The following is a 22844-nucleotide window of genomic DNA, read 5'->3' as shown; positions in this document are numbered from 1 at the left end:
AAGTTAGTCCCCACATTATATAAATGTTGTAGATATAATATTTTGTTTCATTGGTACGTCATTTTGATTCTGAAAGTAAGTAATACTGCATTCAAAAACTTTTAAATAGTTGCTTGCCTTATCTGAGAATCAAACTTATCAAAGAATTAATTCCTTATAAGTGTCATAGTATTTGAAGTACTTTCTCTCCGTGTCCCATATGCGGTACAAACCCACGCCGTATGCGGTACATATGTACTACTACTAAACAGAAACCTCCTTGTGAATGAGTTCGTCCAGGGAAATACCGCTACCTTACCTATTTCTGCTGCCAAACAGCCTACTGTGCGTATCACTCGTTCTGGTTTTCAAGGGTAAGGGGTCTGGTGAAATTACAGACATATGGGACTTGTCAAAGTCAAAGTCAAAGATTATTTATTCCATAGGTAAAATAAATTTACACTTGAAAACGTCACATTTAAGCTACTGCTCGTTCACTACGCTGACCTCCCTGAGAAGAACGAGCAAGAAACTCTAGGGATTGCTCTTTTTAAATAAACTTAAATGCTATGGAATACACTTTGAATCAAATTTGTGTGGATTCTGGAGCCGTGTCGTCTTTCCATACATCTTTATCTAACACGTAGTCTTCAGACGCAGTGGCAGTGCCCCTAAGATCATTACGATTTACAGCTCTGTGTGGCACTGCAACTGTGCCACCAGTCACACGACTTGTACGGACAACGACATACATATTTTTGTTCGAAAATCGCCTCCAGTGCAACGGAACAAGATACGTCCATGTGTAGCTTGATTTACTGGCGTGTGTACATCCCGTCATCGCTCGATACCATAAAAATATATAATATATCATTACATACCACACAAACACACCCTACAATCATTCACGCTGATTTATTCACACACTCATAGCCCCGCACTAGGGAAACCCTGTATCACGGGTGCCATGGACACACGTATAGGCAACTACAAGTTACACCTAAATTCACGAGAGAAATAAAAGTAGGCCGTACAAATATTTCTCCAAGCTCGGGAATTGAACCCGGAACGTCTGCGTGGCAGTCACTTCACTTCGGCCACGGAGGCAGTTGTCACTATCATAACATGTAGTTAACTAAAATAGTTTCAGCCCATTTGCATATTTTCTGAATTTTAATTCACGTGACAATGTACTGTTGTTAAGCCGGACATAATTACAAAATTATGCTCCAAAATTTCTTCGAAGACACATGTTGTGAAGTCTCCAGCCAGTATTGCGATAATATGGTGGTTTAAGGCCTTGGACTACGCTTGAACAGCTTATAACTGTTCAAAATGCGATTTGAATTTTAATTTCTATTAAATATTTTGTATTGCGTCACGCTTCATAATTTAAGCAACAATGGTCTATGTTATAAGAGACTCACATAATTCCGGTTGTCATATAACAAAAATACAATATTATTTTTGTTTATAAGACTTACATCTCTCTTATGAAAGAATTTACCAAGGGCAGCACTGCCACGTTACCTAATTCCAGCCGCCATTCAGTAATGCGGGTAATGCGTTCCGGTTCTGAAGGGTATGGGTGCTTGTAAAATAAAAAAAAATAAAAAAAAATAAAAAAAAATAACGCATACACTCATAGCCCTACACTGGGGAAACCTTGTATAACAGGTACCTTGGACATACACATAGTCAAACACAAATTACTCACGAGAGAAATAAATGTAGGCTGTGCAAATATTTCAACCGGCCTGGGAATCGAACCTTGGACCTCTGCGTGGCAAACCAACATGGTAACCATTCGGCCACTGAGCCAGTTAAATTTGAGAAATGACGATCCGAAATGTCATTGGGATAATTTTATCTCTAGATTTATAAGCGATATTCGCATTTTCTTAGGTTCGAAGCGGACTTAGTGCACTAGCGACACCTGAAGTGGGTCCGTTGTCTACATTAATTTGCAATTTGCAAACGTGCTTAGGGTGACAGGCGCTGTGGCAGTGTCCTGTAGATCTTTGCAATTTAAAGCTCCTAAACAAAAAAAAAACCATTCATAACTGATATAGGTTCCTTACCACAATATGACTGTTTATTCTTAGGGTAGTCGTTGACATGGCAAGAGTATACAGTACAACTAATATCTCTCGGCAAGAATTCCGAAGATTGCCGAATACAGCCGAATAGTACTATTCGATTTATCATTTTCTAATAATTTGAATTCAGAACTAAAAAAAAAATATTTTCACTAAAGACACACAAAGAATACAATTTATTTTTGGGATATGACATTATTTCTGGATTAAAATCGCGTGTATATTTCTTTTTTTTAAACAAACCAACCAAATATACGCGATTTCAATCCGGAAAAACCCAAGAACTCGAAACGTAATTTTTTTCAATATACAGTGTAACACTTACAACGATAAGATACTGTAAAGAATGAGATTAGAATTAGGTTAAATTGTGCTTTTGTTTTTTTTGCTACGCCCTTGCAAGGTTCGCTACATGTCAGCATTGCATATGGTTGAATGATGTCAATATTACAAGGATGTACAAAGCGACCCAGAAGTGTTTAAACAATATAGTAAAATGAAGAAAATGTAATAAACGATCAAACTATTTTTATTTTACATTTCTTCTTTTGTTTCTTTCATTCTTTTTCAATCAATGCAAAATTCGAATGCATGTAATTGTAAGGTAGAATTCTACCGTTTTAATTCTACATTGTATCGATAAAATGTTATGGTATTCAAAACCGTTACATTGTAAATTAGGTCGTATCGTCTTGGATTTTGTTTTAAATTTCACCAGCTCAAATGCCGTGTGTAAAGTATAACGAAATTGAGTAATACATACACGTTTGATGAGCGAATTTAAAAAAAAAATGTAAAAATTTTTTTTTCTACCTTGTTTTTACGAGGCCGTGTGTACCGTCTCTAAAGATACTTAAAAGAGAATTTTAAACCGCTATATCTTCTACTTAACACCACTCCGATGCAGGTGATTCCACATGATTCACCGACACTCGTCGTCACGTCGTCAGTTTCGCGGCGCCCGCGCATTCAGATACCCGTTAGTTTGGTTCTGTGTTTAAAGTGGACGGATTTCTCCGCGCGCTTTTTGTGGATATAATAGTTATTGTGAATGAAGTGCAAATTAAATAGGATTTTGTACGGAATTACATAGTAAGTTGTTTTAATGATTTTCTTATGAAGATTTAGAAAGCTTAGTTTAGGAAATAAGTAAAATGTCAATAACCCCGTGAAATGTATACAGACGATAACGAGGATTAATACCAGTAGAGCCAAGCAGTAATGTGAACAATACTGTGTTCCGGTTTTGAAGGGCAAGGGTGCTGGTGAAGTTACAGGCACGTGGGACTTGTCAACTTATGTCTCAAGTTGACGGGCGCAGTGGCAGTGCCTTCAAGATATTTGCGATTTAAAGCTCTGAGTGGCACTGCAACTGTTATGGATAGGCGTGTCGCTTGCCACCAGGCGCGTTCGTCCCGTCACTTGGTATTATACGAAAAAGAAATTTAAAAGTAGCTATTTTACACTAATTATTTTTTTTTGCATGAAAATAGCACTCGAATGTATTAATAATTATGAAAGTACTTTAGTAACGTTTAAAGTAATATTGTAGAAAAAATTAATAAATATGGGTTATATCACTTTAAAGCTGATAGCGTCAATTATATCACACACGGCACAATACGACATAAACATCAGTAAAAAACCAAACAAAAACAAATGCATTGCTGTGTGTGTGGTATTATGTGTACTTATGAGTGAACCCACTTATTTGTACTGACGGTCGGAGACCACAGTTCGGGTTTTCTGTGGTGTATTTCAATTTTGTGCACTTTTGTTGGGAGGAAAACGGTAAAACATAAAAAAATTTTAGTGTTTTTAATAAGTAATATTAGCCATTTCCTCATGCTCCTACTGGGTGCTCGTACTGGTAGGAGCACGAGGCCTAATATGTCCTTATTTTTTTTTTTTATTTATAATAGACACACGCTTGGCCACAATCTCACCTGATGTTAAGCGACGATGTGACCGACGATGGGACGCGTTTGCCTAAAAAATGCCTATTCACTCTAGCCTTGAATAGCCCCAAATTGTACTTTTCGGGAAATACAGATGCCGGTAGAGCATTCCATTCCTTTGCCGTACGCATCAGAAAGGAGGAAGCAAAGCGCTTAGTGCGAATAGGTGGAATATCAACGACATAAGAATGGAGTGCTCCGGACCTTCTAGTCGACCGAAGGAGGAACGGTGAGGGCGGAACCAAATTGAAAAGTTCCTGCGCACACTCCCCGAAATGTATCCGATAGAAAACCGACAAGCAGGCTACTTTTCTGCGATGATCGAGATTTTGGAGCTTCGACTCCACAAGATGTTACTATTGGTAGGACCAAAAGGATAAATATGTCCTCGTGCTCCTACTATATGTATTGTCTCACTTTTTGGAAAAATCTTCGTCATTTAATCGTAGTATTGATTGTTATTGAATATCACTATGATATTCATTTATTTGATTGTTATAATAATACAAAGATTGCACGAAAGAAAAATGTCTTCGAATTCTTCCAAACTTGGAAGAATCTTGTTTAATACTGAAGCACGATCGAATTCTGTCAAATCGAAAGAGTTTTCTTTGTATTTTATATATATATGTACTAATAATTGAAACAAAAACTTATTCAACTAAATGTCGAATTCTTAGTAATCCCAATTATTACAAATAAGAAATGAAACAATTATATTACGCGTATCTCTTTAATTGGCTTCAAAAAAGGAGGAGGTTCTCAGTATCGCTTGCACACTTAGAGGTAAAATGGTCCCTGTGACATTTCGGACCTTTATTTGTAGGGTTCGGAAATGATGATGCGAATTGGATGTAGTGTTCGAACGCCCCAAGCTGCGATAGGTGCAGGTAAAGCATATTTATGGACATAATGAAGCAATCCCTAGAAAAACAAGAAGTGTCATGGGAGCGGTTTGGATATCTAGTTAAAAAAGTACCTAAATACTTTACGTTTCCTAGTAAATAAGAATTTTTCTTAACAAACAAGAATATGTAAAGCTCTAATAGCTTCATTTCGTCGCATTACTTTCTCAAACTCGTATCTTAAAGCACAAGTTACTGAAATGCAAAAAATGGACTGTGTATACAAATTTTGCAGGCTGATTTCATCTCACATTTCTTTCATATTCACGCACTGGCTTTTACGTATTCTTAAAGTAATGCATGTAAATTAACACCCTTGATAAGAAATTTAAAATACATAGAAAGTTAAGCCATCTCCTGAATAAACACTCGTTTTAACCGCGCGACGCGCTCATCCTACCGCAAAATGGCGGCTATTTGGTTTCGCAAATTAGAAAAGGATTCAGTTTAAATACAAGATTTTATAAATAAAAATTATTGTTCTGCATTGCTAAATAAATACCCTCCGTACTACAACAAAAACATCTCAAATAAAATGCAGTAATACACCGCAAATCCTGCACTTAAAAAGCACTAATGAAATTTTTGGTGTACTTGGGTAAATATGATAATATTCCGTTTACCATGAAATTACTCCTTAAAGTATAGTTTATAAACATTTATATTCAGGGTAAACTTAAAAAGCGCTACTTACGGTATGTTTTCAATAAATAAACACCGAAATCACCAGCATAAACAATAACACACACGATTGTCGTGACGTATTTTTGAAGTTGTTTATTCTTTTAAAATGACAGACCCAGGCATTAAAAACTTTATGGTTTGCTAGAGTAGTTACCGAAATAGCAATTAGTTATAACTTTTTGTTTTTGTTATAACTTCGATATCCGATAAATCGGTATACAATCATCACCGGCACCTCTAGGTGTAGTATGCGTCTACGGCTGCATGTATCGCCTGAGCGGTGATACGAGTAAGGCGATGATTTCTTATTAAACCGAAGTTCACGAAGTTTACAAGAATACCAAATCAATTTCGAACCACTCGACAAACCAAAAATTACGGGAATAATGTATATAGATCACAGCAGTGAAAGGGCACTAACACAAGCATGCATAAGTTACCTGAGTCGTTATATTTTGGTTAGAACCATCGAGAACGTGGGTTTAAGCCGTGCTCCGCAACCAGTTTCCAATCAGGAAATATTATTTGTAACCAATTGCGAGCTATGGAATAATAAATAAAATAAACTGTTGCTTATATATTAAAAATATTGATTCATATTATGATTAGCGATAGATGTTATTATTTAAAAAAAACTGAGATCATTTAAAATTAGCAGTTATGGGGCTCAGTTACAATAAAAGACGAATCTATTCTTCATTGTTAATTTGCAAAGTTATGAAGTAGACATTGTTGAAGTGGAATTTTTGCGTGTATATTGTATGTACGGACAATGGCACATCAGACTACACATCTTTGTTGGAAAATCGCCTCTTATCTCTTGTATCTTGTTCCGTTGCACTGGAGGCGATTTTCGAACAAAAATGCATGTAGAATAGTCTAATGTGCCGTTGTCCGTACATAAATACCTTAGGAATGAATTCGCACTCTCGTTGTAATAAAGCTACATCTGCAAAATGACAATTTTTCAGTAGAGAAATTGTAAGATTCTAAGAAATAAATTAGTCGATAACTTTTAACGCTTAAATAGGAAAGTTATGACATTATATTTAAAAAAAATAGTTTATTTGACTTGCAATACAACACAAAGAAAATGATATGTAAATTAATAATCATAAAAATAAAATAAATATGTTAAAAGGGTCTATGACTCAGCTACAAAGGACAACGAAGTACATTGTCCTCGCTGATGTTCTGGCATAACCCTTAATGACCAGGAACACGCAAAATATCTATAATTAATCATATAGAACATATATACGCGTCAGAATGCACTAATGATTAACACTCAAGATTTTATTATAATTCCAAATTATTAAAAAATTGTGTTAAAAACAACAGAAGGCACGAATTATAAAAAACCTGCATCCCGTGATTGCTTATCCAATAGCTCCATTGTATTACGCGAACTTAATTTTTTGGTCATCTTTGTTTTTTCACAAATATCGTTTTTTGTTCTTTTTTTAATTTTGTTTTTTTTTCCACAATTTTATCAAATGAAATAAAGGTCTTTACATTGAAAAACAGAAAATGATCAAAGAATTAATTTCGCGTAGTGTTTCTTCATTACAAGTATCGAACCATAGTGAGTATTTATATTTGAATTTCCGTAACGACAAAGACACTGTCTCTCTTACAGTAGGAGGTATTTTATTAGAAAAGAAAAGAAAGAAAGAAACATTTATTCGGCCATTACAAATAATAATAATAATAATATTAGCCTAAATTTAAATTAAAAAATTAAAAATATTACTAAGTACATAATTAATAGCCGAAAAGGCTAGCCAGCTCAGCTTAATGCTGGGCAGAGTCACAGCGCTGATTTTCAGCTGGAGCCTGAGAAGAGGTAGATAGCTATGCCTATTTAACAAAAACTAAAAAGAATAACAAGGATTTGATCCGTAACCTAAACATTTAAAATAACAATACCCAATTTATAATACAATTATTACAATATGCAGCGTGCTCTTAGACAGTATAAAATAACAAAATTAATAATAATAATAAGAATAATGTCCGAGTCATAACTATACTAAAATAAATTAACAACTAGCTTTAGTGATTGATGCCGTTCATTTGCCCTATTAGCGTAAACTCTTCAATTCTTTTGCGAAAGCCAGATAAAGAAGCTACATCGCGAATAGGAGGAGGCAAATCATTCATTAATATTACATAATCTTCATCGAGTGTATAACCAGGACGAAATGTCATTTAATTTGTTTGAACACTATCTGCTAAGTCATTACGGTGACAACTGCGCTCCGATTGGCCAGCCCGAATCCGAAACAATTGACGGGTGTCGTCAATTGTTTCACTTCAAATCGACCAGTTTAACTTGATCTTTGCTATAGTGGACGAAAATTGAAAAATTACATATTTAATTGCCAATTAAATTTGATTCCGTTTGTTTCGTAATTAGAAGTTTTGCTGTTTTTCCCACACCACCGAATGGAACAGTCTCCCATTGTTAGAAATATTCTCTTTATTACAATAAATACAGAATATTTTTGGAATATACGACGTACAGACAGGTCAGTTCTTGGTGCTATACTATTTCAGCTTTCTAATTTGTGATTTCAGTGCAAACGAGAGTTGATATAGAAATTGTCACACTGTAAAATCTTTTAAATTTAGATATAAACAGTATCTTTTGAATCAACAGAAATTAACTTAGCCTGTGCTGTGTTGTATAGATGCTATATTGGCATTTACTTAGTGGGTTCCTATAATTTACTCTATTAATATTACATTATTCTGCAATACCAATGAACATTTAATTTAATATTTTTACCATTAACTGTTAAGTATTTTATTACATCATATTGAGTTCGTACTTGTCACCATATATTATTATATGGTTCGGCGTGTCGTTGCAGCGCGTACTGGTACTTCCTAACTGGCCAGTGTATCCGGAAGACCAGCGTTGGGGTGTTGCAATATGCCTCGACTAATGCTGAGTAGACGTCGGTTTAGCGTTATACTTATGTCTAGGCTTAAGAATGTAAAATTTGTAAATTGTAATATGGCATAATTATGACGCTAATAAACAATTTTTCTTTCTTTCTTTCAATATTTAAAAGTGATATAAGACCCATTTGCCTGACGAGTTGTCACGGATAGATAGCCCTTATTTCGTCACTATTCTTCTGGTGATATACTCGATGCATATCGTTGATCAATATTAAATGAATATTCATAATTTGTTTCATATTATTTTAACGATTTTCATGTGATAAAAACACTTTTAACTGCCGCTGTGGCCGAACTGTTACCATGCTGAACAGAAGTCACAGGTTCGATTCCCGGGCCGGGAGAAATGTTTGTATGGCCTATATTTATTTCTCTCGTGAGTTTGAGTGTGTGGTTGTCTATATGTGTACATGGCACCCGCGATACAGGATTTCGATTAGTGCAGGGCAATGATTATTTGAAAAAAAAAAGCATGATGAGGAAAATCGTAATATATTTTTTTATTTAAATTAGTTGTAGATCGCGTCTAATTTAAATAGTTTATACGTATTGAGCGGATTAAAAAAACCCAGTAAATATTGGTCTCATTATATTACCTTTAAAAACTATATTTTTTTACGAATATCAGATGACGTCAGTCTTGAAACCAGAAAACCAATTCAAAGTAGCTAGCTGATATAAATATTTGCTTTGAATTGGCTTTCTGGTTTCAAGCCGCCATTTTTTGGATTTAGCCGCAAAGTCTGTTTTAATTATAGTTAACTCCCAACTCAAACGATTACGGTCGTCTGACCTCACCCTTAGTTAGCCATTAACGAAAAATATCATTGTATTCCTGTTCTATGTTTCTCTAAAAGATAGGTATGTCACTCTGACCTGTGGCCAGGTTGACATTGTTATTGTTGTTTAAATAAGACAGATAGCTCTATTGTATATGCTGCAATGTCAAGTTATTGTATTGCATAATTGAATAGACAATGCAAAAAGATAATAACTAATGTAAAGATAATTAAGAAATAATTAGCAGTACAAAATAGTCCTTTGCCTTATTGAGTATTGTTTACTAGTTTGTCTACTTATTGTTTAAACTGTGTTTAGGGGACTGTAGGTTAAATATGAAGTTGATTTTAAATAATTATCTATTCCTTTTTAGATATACAACTGTCTATGCTGCAACTTCAAAAAAATTTAATAAATAGTCGGTTTTAAGTTCTGCCCTTAACCTGTGTTGAGCCGGAGTGGAGGCGGCTGGTGGTAAGCGACACGCATATCCATAACATTTGAAATGCCGCTCTCAGCTTTAAATTGCAAAGATCTGAGTGGCACTGAAACTGTCATGGAAAGGCACGTCGCTTACCTACCACCAGATGTACGACTTATTCGTCCCGTCGCTTGATATCATAAAAAAAAGACAACAGCCGTTGTTAAGTTATAGTCTGACATAATAAAATCAACACTACGAATGCAATTTACCATACAGGTGTGCATATTGCATTATCGACCTCATCCTCGCTTTCCAACAGCTGTCAAATACGCTTTTATTTAAACAATAGAAAAACATTGGAATATTTCATTATTATTGTATGGGAAAGAAAGAAAAACTACACGTGTTACTTATACTTATTTTCCAACGTATTTCATTCAAAACAATAATGTTAATCATAAATACTTTCGCAAATAATCTCTGTATACATTTGTTTACAAGGTTGTCTGTCACATAAGGATGCATTCCACTTATGCCTTATTTACTATTGTTATAACATATGTAAGTTATCGATAAAATAATAATCAACAAGAAATCACTGTTTTTTTATATGTGTCACCTAACCTGAGTCATAACCAGTAATATACTATAAAAAAAAAATAAAAAAAATGGTACCATAAATAGAGCTCCAGGAGTACTGCCACCTAGTCTGTTTCCACTGCCAAGCAGTAATTTGAGTGTTACTGCGTTTCGTTTTTAAGGGTGCTAGTAAAATTACAAGTTTCTTTTATAATATCAAAAGTGACGGGTCGAAAAAGTCGTGCGCGCCTAATGGTAAACGACACGCCTGCCCATATGGGACTTGTCGACTTATGTCTCACGGTGACGGGCGCAGTGGCAGTGCTCTTCAGATCTTTGCGTTTGTCGTGTCGCTTACCACCAGGTGCACGACTTGGGTGTTGAAACTTGTGTGGTTGTGGGAAATGCACCATTTTTCGGATCTTAATCGGCAGCTGAGGTCAGCCGGGACCATGGGAAATGTAAATGGACCGACACGTTGGTTTGTATGAAAAACAAATATACGCGTTTCATAATCTATGTCTAACAATCGCGAAAACCTAATAACTCGAATAATAGGTATATTAATAACGTGGCCATACGTATCATTGTGAGCAGGACAGTCCCGCTTTTACAAAACAGGACACACGTGACATTAAATTTAAAAAAATGGCGGCATAGCTTAAAATATATGTAAAAAGTCAGTATACCCGATTACGCAAGATTTTTTTTTTATTTTTTTTTCATTTTGAGCGGGAAGCCTGCAAATTTAAGGGAAAATGGACGACAACAGGGTCATCACTTACCACTATATGTATACGCTGTGCATTATGATGTTTGAAAAGCAAAAAATAACGAAAAAAAACCTTGTGAAATGGATATATTCATACATTTATGTAAATATATACTTCTTTAACGTTCCGATGTAACATTATGTAAAAAATGTAAAAAACGTAATTTAGTTAGAAACTGAATAAGGAAAGACGGCTACAGAGGCAGATAAGGAAATCAAAAATATTTTTATGTAACTTGTTACATGCTTAACGGGAAAACCATTGGCTTAAGTTATGATTGTGTTTACAAATCACTATTACGTTGAATTGTAAAAGATAAACGAAAAAAGTCGTTGAATAACGAAATACAAAGATACGACAACAAGCACATTTTCATTTTTCATTTTCATGTCGCTATTCTCTGTATTTTAAAATACAGCGAATAGCGACGTTTCTCGCCAGGACTGGTAGCTGTAAAGGTACTAACTGGGTGATAAATCTTTCATAGATCTCTCATAGATGGCGCTACGACTAAAAAGTCGATGAAAAACCAAATACAAAAACACGACGCAAGCACATAGAAAAATTCGTAAGGTCCGCTGCTTCGTTCCGTGGCTTAGTTGGTATAGCGTCTGGCACGGTAAGCTAGAATACTTCGGTTCCAATCCGGCCGGATCGAAGGAATTTTTTCTGAGTGTTCGATCTTTGTAGTAATAATTATAAAAAACTACTGGAGTAATTTCACAAAAAATAATTGAATATCAATTCAATAAAAATTTAAAATACAACTGATATTCATTTTATTAAATGTCATAATATTTTACAGTCATGATATTCATTTGTTTTTTTTTGTGAAATTACTCCATTAGTTTCTTATAATTAATTTACCAATACAAAGATCCAACACGAAGAACAATTATAAAATAAATATGAATAACGCACAAACTCATAGCCCTGCTCTAAGGAAACCCTCTATCATGGGTGCCATGGACAAACTATGTGTTTGTCCATGGCACATGACAACCACAAATCTATTGTGAGATAAATAAATATAGGCCTTATAAATGTTTATCGGGACCACTGCGTGGCAGACCAGCATGGTCACCATTTCTGCGCCCGTCACCCTGATACATAAGTTGACAAGACCCATGTGCCTGAAATTTCACCTTAGCCTTCAAAACCGGAACACAGTAATGCTGACATTACTGCTTGGCGGCAGAAATATGTAAGGTGGCAGTACTTCCTGGACGAGCTCTTTCACAAGGAGCTGTAAAAATTCCAATGTATAGCATAAAACTGTATTACCAATCATATATACAGCGTAGAAGAAGGTTCATAAAACTGTTCGAAAAATCGTAAGTTACAGAAGTTCCGTGCCCAGCAGTAGGACGTGTGTGAGTTAAGATATGACAAGACTAAAACCAGAAAGGCCCCAAACATTATTTCTTATTACCATTGTTATAAATTCGGTATTTTTTGCCGCCATGTAAACCATATTTATTGGACACGACAATGATTAATAAAAAAAAACGCAAGGTCGGTTCGGTTACCGTAACAAAACAACGAATTGGTTATTAATGGAGTAGTTTTTGTTTTGACGTTGTTATGAAAAAGCTGCGGCAGCCTCATGGTTTGACCTACGCGTCTCAAGCAGAGGCCATGGGTTCGGATCCGGGCTCTTTGAATTTCTCGGAATTTATGTACTATATACTTTAGGTTCAAATTTCTTTTGAGCTTTCGGTCAAAGAAAACATCGCGATGAAACCTGGACACTGAGAAAGTTCACAACCTTAGGAAAACGTGTGCACATTGTGCCAATGTTGCGGACTATGGCCTAAACTCGCCTGAGACGAGACCCGTGCCCAACAGTGGGATTTACATGTAAATGTGTTGATGAGGATGATGTTGTTATGGAAATTAACCTTAGAAATTAAGTTTCTGAGCCTTTGGTGCATTAAAAACAGTGACAGCTGTCGTTTTTGTCACCATTTGTCATGTCTTTCTGATCCGCACTTAATTCGTTTATTTGGGTGTAATTTGTGCTTACAAATGAAACCCAAACTCACGAGAGAAATAAATGTAGGCCATACAAATATCTCTCCCGGCCCGGGAATCGAAACTGGGACCTCTGCGTGGCGGTCCGGCATGGCAGCCGTTCGCCCACGGAGGCAGTTGCACACATTATATTTCCTGGTCAACGTCGTCCGTTAAATTTTCCTAATGTGCTTATTTATTAAGTCGATGATTACTTAACAGCTTTTAACTGACTGTTTACACTCATAAATTTTTATTAAAACTTAGTTAATTCTTAAATAATTACTTCATCACTTAATAGGTGCAAGCATTAGTCAATAAGAAACGTTTTAAGTAATTATGACCTATTGAGTGAGTCACCGTTTATTACATTCCCTTGAGTTGAAAAATTAGAAATAATACGGACTGTAAGTTTTACAAGAAAATATGTAGCGTGTATCTGATTTTATGCGATAATGTCTCTAAGTCTGTCTTCGTGGGGGAATGGTTACCATGCTGGTCTGACGCGCAGAGGCCCCGGGTTCCTTTATTTCTCTCGTGAGTTTGGGTGTAATTTGTGGTTGTCCATGTTTGTACTCATGGCACCCACGATAAATATGATCTTTAATATTATTAATTAACCGACCATGCTACGTGTTTGTTTTAAAAATTCCTGCTAAATATGCTATAGGCGAAAAACACGACGCGACGCGACGCGTCGACTGTGCGCCAGTGTGAGTTGAGCCTAAGAATGGTTACAAATGCAATCGCCTATAAATCCCAAGTGTAGCGATGCAATCGCACGTTTGAAGGACGATTGGCGACTGCATCGCGTTTGCGTCGCTGCTACAAGTCGCCATGTGTTCTAAATGTGAAGGCGCTTTTTTCGGATGTAAATCGGATTTAAATGGTACGTCTGGCTCCTTTCGTGCATTCCACAGACTTCGATTCATTATTATTAATGAAATTTTTAACATGGCTTTTTACCTTGTGTGACTGTTGATGTTTTTCATGAGTCAACTTTTGAGTCACACGTTCATCTCATTGATGTTTCTTAGAAAATATACAATTCAATTGATAAGTTACGTTTATAGATATTTTACGTTTGTATCACATGTTTGCCTTCATTTCAACTCATATTAGTTGACATTTTAGATATTTGTTGAAAGATTTGAAAAACGGGTCAGAATTTCGTGTAATTTTCCTCAAAGTTGTAGTTACGTCCATAAGAAATGGACGATCATACAATGCATCCATGGTCAAACGGTTACCATGCTGCTCTGCCACGCAGAGGTACCGAGTTCGATTGCTGGGCCGGAAGAAATATTTGCACTTTTTTTATATATAACACCAAGTGACGGGACGAACACGTCGTGCGTCTGGTGGTCAGCGACATGCCTATCCATAACAGTTGCAGTGCCATTCAGAGCTTTAAATTGCGAAGATCTTAGGGACATTGCCACTGTACCCGCCACCCTGAGATATAAATTGACAAGTCCCATGTGTCTGTAATTTCACCAGCGACCTTACCCTTCTAAACTGGAACGCAGTAATGCTTGGGGGCAGAAATAGGTAAGGTGGCAGTACTGTCGTGGACGAACTCTTTCACAAGGAGCTCTACTGCTACTAAGTACTACGTGTGGCCTACATTCATTTCTCTCGTGAGTTTGGGTGTAATTTGTGGTTGTCTAGGCGTGTGTTCATTGCACTCGCGATACTGGGCTTCCCAAGAGAGATACTGTGCGTTAAAAATGTGATGTAGAATTTAGAAAGTGCACATTCGATTTAAGAAAGGTCACATCTGCGAAATAATAACTTTTCAGGTTTAAAGATTCTACGAATGATATTACCTAGTCTATAACTTTACTTCAATAGAAGAGTTATAAAATTTCACACTTACATAATATGAGTCGTGTAATTAGTGTTATTTTTATAAGTGATAAAAGCGCTAAAAGTAATAAAAGCATTTTTTGTCGTATTACTCGCATATTATTCAACATCGCATAGTATTTATTATAGTACTGGCATGCTATGATGGCCGTTTTGATAGATTACAATGAGTGAGTGAGGTCAAATCTCAATTCATTATCGAAAAAATGCGAATCGCATCTATAAGATTTTAGATTTATAACTAGTATTGAAAGGGTTTAAAAAGTTTTAATAAAACGAAAATAAAAATGTTTACTTAATATGTCGTCAATTCGAAACGGCTTTGTTTTGCACTGAGATTAGATGCGAGTTTGCCGGAGGTGGACGTTGTGCTGGACAGCGAGCCTAGTGACGATCGAATTAGATTTAATTTTTTTAATTTCGAATTTCGAAAAACAAATGCCGAGTTGTGTCGTAAAATTATACATACTTAAATTTTACTGCACGTCACTATTTACAACAGTGCACATCAATTAACTCCTTCAACGTAGTTATGAATTAATACGAAACTTGATGAGCGGACAAACGTCAAAACGGCCATCATAGCTTACTATAGGAGTACAAAATTCACTCGTAACAGGTACTACCAGTCCTAGAATAGCCCCTGAATAGAAATAACATCTAATATATTATAATTTATTTACGTAAGTTATTGGCAGAGTTCGGAATAAGCAAAGTATATTTACCTAAACCTTAAGTAATACGTCGTAAGGTGGATTATAGTGTACACTTGATATAACAAATCCACATGAAGTGATTTTTATCACGTCGTTGTCGTCATGTGGTTTATCATATGAAAGTCATAACATAATACGAAATATGAAATGCAATTAATTTTGGAGGCCAAAATATTTAATTCATTTAATGTTTGCGCACCTGCTTGCAGATCAATCTGCATTGTACCTAATTTTATTTAAGATTTGTATAATTACTGTATACTGGCTAATAAATGTTTTCTATTCTATTCTATATGAAACAAATTACGTATAAGTAATGCTATAACTCCTATTTAAGTATAAAAAAGTTAACTAATATTATTAGTAGAATCTTTAAATATCTTCTGAAAAGTTGTTATTTTGCAGATATGACTATTACACAGAGGGTGTGATACGTCCTTCTGAAATTCTTCACAATATAGCTCATGATGCAAAATGTTATAACTTTTTATAATAATAAAAAAAACCGAGTTCAAAAGTTCGTCGAATTACATCTATTTGTCAAGTTTTATTGAAATTGATTACCGGAAATTTCCTACCCTATTTTATTCACAATTAAAAGATAGATTACATTAATTAAGTTAGTTAGATTTTTACCCTGGTTTGCCGCCCTTATATGGTGGAATATTTTTTTCAATTATAAATGATACCATTATTGAAGTACCCTCTTTGCAACAAAATAAGAACCATCAAAATTGGTTCACAAATACCGAATTAATCGCGTAACAAACACAAAAATGCAGTCGAATAGAGAACATCCTCCTTTTTTTGAAGTCAACTAAAAATGAAATGAATTTCCCCTGTTTTCTAGAAATATCTCGGATACAAGTCGAAGAATTTAATTATTAATATAATTGTGTATAACTTTTTTTTAAACAAGAAAAGGAAAAATTGCGACATAAGAGGTTTATCTAATAAGACCGAGTTAAGGCTTTTTGTTATCTGCGTTAGGGTATTCGACGATCAAAAATATATTCTATCTCAGTAGAATAAAAACTAGACAAAACTCGATAGTTTCATGTAAAAATATTTAATACCTTAAATAATAAAAACCGTTTTCATTTCAAAGATTAGTAAATGTGTTATGTGTGTGTGTGATTAGTAAAAGTGAAATACTGCCACTTTACCTTATTTCTGCCGCCAAGCAGTAACGTCAGCATTATACTGTGTTCAGATTTTGAAAGGAAAGGGTGCTGGTAAAATTACTGGCATATGGGCCTTGTTAACTTATGTCTCAGGGTGACGGGCGCGTATTGAACAATTAATATAGCGTTAGTTGGGTATCGAGTATCGAGTAACGTATTTCAGATTAATTTTCATCATGTTTACTTGAGAAACTTGTGTCAAATATCCTATCAAGGTAGATAAATTTATCAGCCTATAATAGAATTTATCTAATCTTGAGCTGATGTTTTTCACAGTATAAGTGGCGTGTAAGCGGTTAGTATACAGGCTGAATAATAGCGAACGTAGTTGTCTATTTCCTTTTTATGAAACTAGTTTTTCCGATCTAAATTGCGTATATTTGTTTATTCAAACAAACCAATGTTTTGGGCTACAGATTACATGGTATGGCTGGCTGACGCGCGACTGTTCGTCCCTTCACTTGATATTATAAAAAAACATGTTGGAACAAGTGTTAATATACCCAAGAGAATATCGTTATTATCGCATACTTATTTATCTCTGTTATATTATTTGATATCTATATACATTTTACAACTATAATTACTGACCTAAATCACTATCACCGCATTATAAAACCATTGACCCATGTGAGTATGGCCATGTGCTATTTTTAGTAAAGAAATATATTAAAAAACGTGCTATACGTCTAGTATTTACCTAATAGAATCTAGATATTTACAGCGGCCGTTTCTGAAACTAGGATTCCCAAAATGTTGTCCAACTTCTGACCTAGTTTAGTTATCTGATGATTAAAACTAAGTTCAGAGAGACCATTTTTACATGCGAATATCAGTCATGGTTAGTGCGTCGGAGTAAAAGTCGAAGATATAAAAGGCATCTTTAGTAGACATGTCCGACAGGGCCGAATTATCTGATGCGTCCGGCCATGTCGACGACGCTGTTGTACCCGCGACTGCATTACTCCACGAACTCTGAGGAGATAGTGGAGTACATCAGACATAAAGCCAAATACACCCTGAGTGTCGAGCGATTGGAGTCCCTCTACAACGTGAAGTCAAAGTCAAAGATTATTTATTCCATAGGTAAAATAAATTTACACTTGAAATCGTCACATTTAAGCTACTGCTCGTTCACTACGCTGACCTCCCTGAGAAGAACGAGCAAGAAACTCTAGGGATTGCTCTTTTCAAATAAACTTAAATGCTATGGAATACACTTTGAATCAAATTTGTGTGGATTCTGGAGCCATGTCGTCTTTCCATACATCTTTATCTAACACGTAGTCTTCAATTTTGTAATATGATTTTTCGATCAAAATATTTTTAATGTAGTTTTTAAACTTAGGAAATGATAAACTTAATATATGCTCCGGAATCTTATTGTAAAAACGTATACAGTTCCCCATAAAAGAGTTGTTTACCTTGGTTAAACGAAATCGTGGTACCATGAGTTTGGACTTAGCTCTAAGGTTAATATTATGGATATCTTCTTTCTTATTGAAATTATGTATATTTTTACGGGCATATAAAATATTTGAGTAAATGTACTGTGATGCCACAGTCATGATACCAGTCTCCTTAACCTTTTCTCTGAGAGATACCCGAGAGCCTAGACGGTACACAGAACGAATCGCTCGTTTTTGCAATACAAATATGGTTTGAATATCTGCCGCTTTACCCCACATGAGAACTTTAATTAGTTAATGGTGAGAGTGCCGATAGATCATTTATCGACCTTCATGAAGGAGATGTTTTACCGGAAAGGTGTCGTATATCGGTGATTTGAATGTGGTGAAACCAGATTGCGCCACACATTGTAGACAAATGCTATTCATGTAGATTATATATATAGTTATGGGTCATAGTTGCCTGATTTAAATGAATAAATAAAATTTGTACGAAGGTATTAGAGGAGCAAAAAGATTACAGACTGTAGAAGAATGATGTAGAAAGATAGAGCATTCCTTAGAAGATGCAAAGGAATAAGGTATGTGAAAGGAAAAAGAGCGTGGGTAGCTATATAATTTGTGCACGAAATTAGGCGACAAGGTCAAATTTTAAAGTCCAAAGATTATTGAACGTTTACAGTTCGTTGGAAAAATAATAGCACTGTGCAATAAGGAAATAATCAATGGAATAAAGAATAAAAGACTTTTTTATGATACTAAATGATGGGACGACTAGTCATGCGTTTGATGGTAACCTACACGGCTCTCCATAGTTTTCAGTTTCGCTCAGAGCTGTAAAGATCTGAGTGGCACTGCCTTTGCGCCCGTCACCCTGAGACAGAAGTTGAAAAGTCCCAAGTCGCAAAACCGAAACGGAGGTAATGCGCATAGTACTGCTTGGCCGAAGGAATAGATAAAGTGGCAGTACTTCCCTGGAGGAACTCTTTTACAAATAGCTGTGTAAAAGATGTTGTTGAGAATCATTACTACTTCATGTTAGATGCACCGTAACTCTTCTTATCTTCAAGATCATCATAATCAGTCGCAAAGTGAAGCTGACTAGTGCAAACACCTAGAAATTGTAATACAGGTTTATCTCGGTTATAAATAAATCTGTCACATACCGTCACACGGATCTCATCTCTAAAGAAACTAGCAGGCACTAGTCTACCGCCTTGGAGAAGTAAGAAAAAATACAAAATATCTTCTTTACCCATAATACTAACAATAAAATGTGTGTGAATCAATTTAGTTACGTTGATAACTTTAATGAATTAATTATTTAAAAATCAAAATTATTTAATGGGATAATTTTATTATAAAACTTCTACAGGTTTCTATGACTACAGGATGGCCCTATCGCATTCGAGAATTCGAGAGCTCTGCTGATTCGTTCTTTTTTTTATAATATCAAACAAACTGGATGAACAAGTCGTGTGCCAGGTGGTAAGCGACACGTCTAACCACAACAGTTGCACTGTCACTCAGAGCTTTTAATCGCAAAGATCTTAGGGACATTGCCACTGTGCCTGTCACCCTGAGATATAAGTTGACAAGTCCCATGTGCTTGTAATTTCACCAGCGTCCTTTCCATTCGAAATCGGAACGCAGTAATGCTCGCATTACTACTTGGTGGCTGAAATAGACTTAATTGCTACTTAGCCACTGTTCTTAGTTGTACTTATTCCGTAGCTCAGTTAGGAGAGTGGTTAGCCCCGGTCTGGCAATAAAAAAAAACCAAACTAGTGGAGTATTTTCTCAAAAAAATGGAAACATGGTATTCAATAAAATAAATATTTCAATCTTATTGTAGTTAGTCGAGATGCGTCATACAAATACATAAAATCATCATATACGCAATATGTATAACTTCAGACTGTTAGGAAATGAAACTATTTTCCCGGATTTAAATCGCGTATATTTGTTTTTTCAAACAAACCGACGTTTCGGGCCCTTTAAAGGTCCACCAATAGGGTGGTTTGCATTAATATTAGAAGAAGAAGGTTGAAGACTGTACCACCTCAGTCAACCGTGACCATGGGACCTGTAAAGGGCCCGAAACGTCGGTTTGTTTGAAAAAACAAATATACGCGATTTAAATCCGGAAAAATAGTTTCATTTCCTATGTGTAACAATCGCGAAAACCTAAGAACTCGATTCAGACTGTTATCTAAGGCTTAACTGTTTTGTTAATGTAGCTAAATAAAGCTCTATAATACGTAATATTGTGTTTTTGGCTCGTGTATTTCCTTATATAGGGTGTAACATAAATATACGACGTTATTTCAACTTCGGTCCTATATTGTCATCCTTATCATAAGTAGCGTAATGGTAATTTTTAGCGGAAATTAGTTATTGTATTAACGTATCTGGGTTAAGCGAAACGTCAAAGTCAAATTACACTTGAGATCGTCATACTGATTAAACTCTAACGCTTATTCGTAAGGCAGATTCCCCTGAGAAGAATGATCAAGAAATTCTAGGAGTTGCTCTTTGTAAATATGCATTTGAATACATTTATCATTTATAATGTTGATTTCAACCATATTGAGAATACTTGCTAAACTCGTCATTACCACGCATTTTTGTCATCCAAGCACGCAGAAGCTGTATAATTTATTATAAAGTATGAAGTTTTTGTTTCACTATAGTTTTAAACTTCGTAACTGTCAAATTTTGAATATCAACCGGAATCTTATTATAGAAGCGTATACATTGCCTCTTAAATGAATTTGAGACTTTGTGAAGACGACTGTCAAGAATAGCTACTTAATTTTTATTCCTCGTATTAATGTTAAGTATGTCATAATTTTTCATAAAAAAATTAGTATTATAATTATTAATACAAAGATCGAACACTTGGAAAAAATCTTTCGAACGGACGTCTTCTAGCAAACCGTGTCAGACGCTATACCAACTAAGCCATGGAACGAATTAGCGGACCTCACAATTTTTTCTATGCGCTTGTTTTTAGCCATAGTACCATCTATGAGAAGTCTATCCGCACCTGGGCACCCTCAAACCCGCTAATTAACCTACTATACGGGTTAAGAGGCTACAGCTTGCCCTTTTAACTCAGTCAAGGCCATATGCGGTTAAGTGAATTAATATTATTCAAGAAAAAATGTGACATCCGTGAAATAAATCAGGTTTTCCTTTAGTACCAGTTCTTTTAATATTTTTTTCGTGTACTGATTCTGCTACTACATTTTTATACATATTATACAACTTTTCACGTTATATTATCTGTAAAATGACAACTTTTTAGGGCCCCGCTTTTTTCGTCGGAATATGTTTTTTTTGTATGTTACGCGATAACTCCATTTGTGAACCGATTTTGATGATTCTTTTTTTTTGTTGGAAAGAGATTACTTCAGTAGTGGTTCTATTTAAATTTCAAGAATTCCACTGCCAAGGGTGGCAAACTAGGGCATGAATGACTTTTGAGGTCGGTTCTTTTAGTGATCTGTACTGAAATTATCTTAAAATCACTGGTCTGGTCATGGTTATTCCATTGCGACTCCACTGAGACTGTATTGCTAATTATGATAATATTTGTTATTCTGCTAAAATCTAGTTGCAATGGCTGTTGAGTCTCAATAGGGTCACTGGAATGACAGTGATGGCGTTCATTCATTCAATTACTAATGATCAATGTGACCTTACCAAAACTACCACGGAAATTACTATGCTTGTCTTAGTTCTTATCTCGCCTAAGCAGCAATTTAGTTATCAAATTAAGCATATTTTTTATGTCAATTAATACCAGAATAGAAGAGCAGATACCAAACGTACAAAATCCTATGCCATTGACATTATCGACACAACTGATATGATTTAAATATCACAGACTTGGTACCCAAGACAAAGGTTCAAAGATTGTACGAAAGAAACTTACTCACTAAGTTTTTAATGCTTTAATAGCATAGTTACAAAATTACACAAATGCATAATTTACCCACTATTTGTATATCACTTGACACATGTTGACAATGACTTGACAATGTTATATATACATACCTGTAACCACCGCAACTTTAACAATGCATTATTTCCATCGCGCCACCGCTAGATGGCATTAGTTACTCTGAAACGCGCTATCGTTTTGTTTACTCCAAATAGTATAAGTCGTCTCATGTTTTCAATTGTTAATATTTTCTATCGCCATAGCGTTTGTATGGCACTAAAAACCTCCTTTGCCCCATAACTCCTTTTTTATTCCATAAGTAAGCTAATTACACCTGTAATCGTCAAATTGATTAAGTTTACTACTCATTCGTAAGACAGATTCCCCTGAGAAAAATGAATAAGAAACTCTAGCGGTTCTAATTTGTAAATAAACATTTGCACATATGTATACAATATTTATTTCCAAATATAATAACATAAAAACATAAACAAATAAATGTTTGGTGTTTATTTGACAAACATTTTTTTTAAAGTTTTGGGATACCAAAAAA

The sequence above is a fragment of the Hyposmocoma kahamanoa genome, unplaced genomic scaffold (assembly GCF_003589595.1).
Source record: "Hyposmocoma kahamanoa isolate Upper Pololo Valley unplaced genomic scaffold, ASM358959v1 210, whole genome shotgun sequence".
NCBI lineage: Eukaryota > Metazoa > Arthropoda > Insecta > Lepidoptera > Cosmopterigidae > Hyposmocoma > Hyposmocoma kahamanoa.
Note: the sequence above shows the minus strand (reverse complement) of the source record.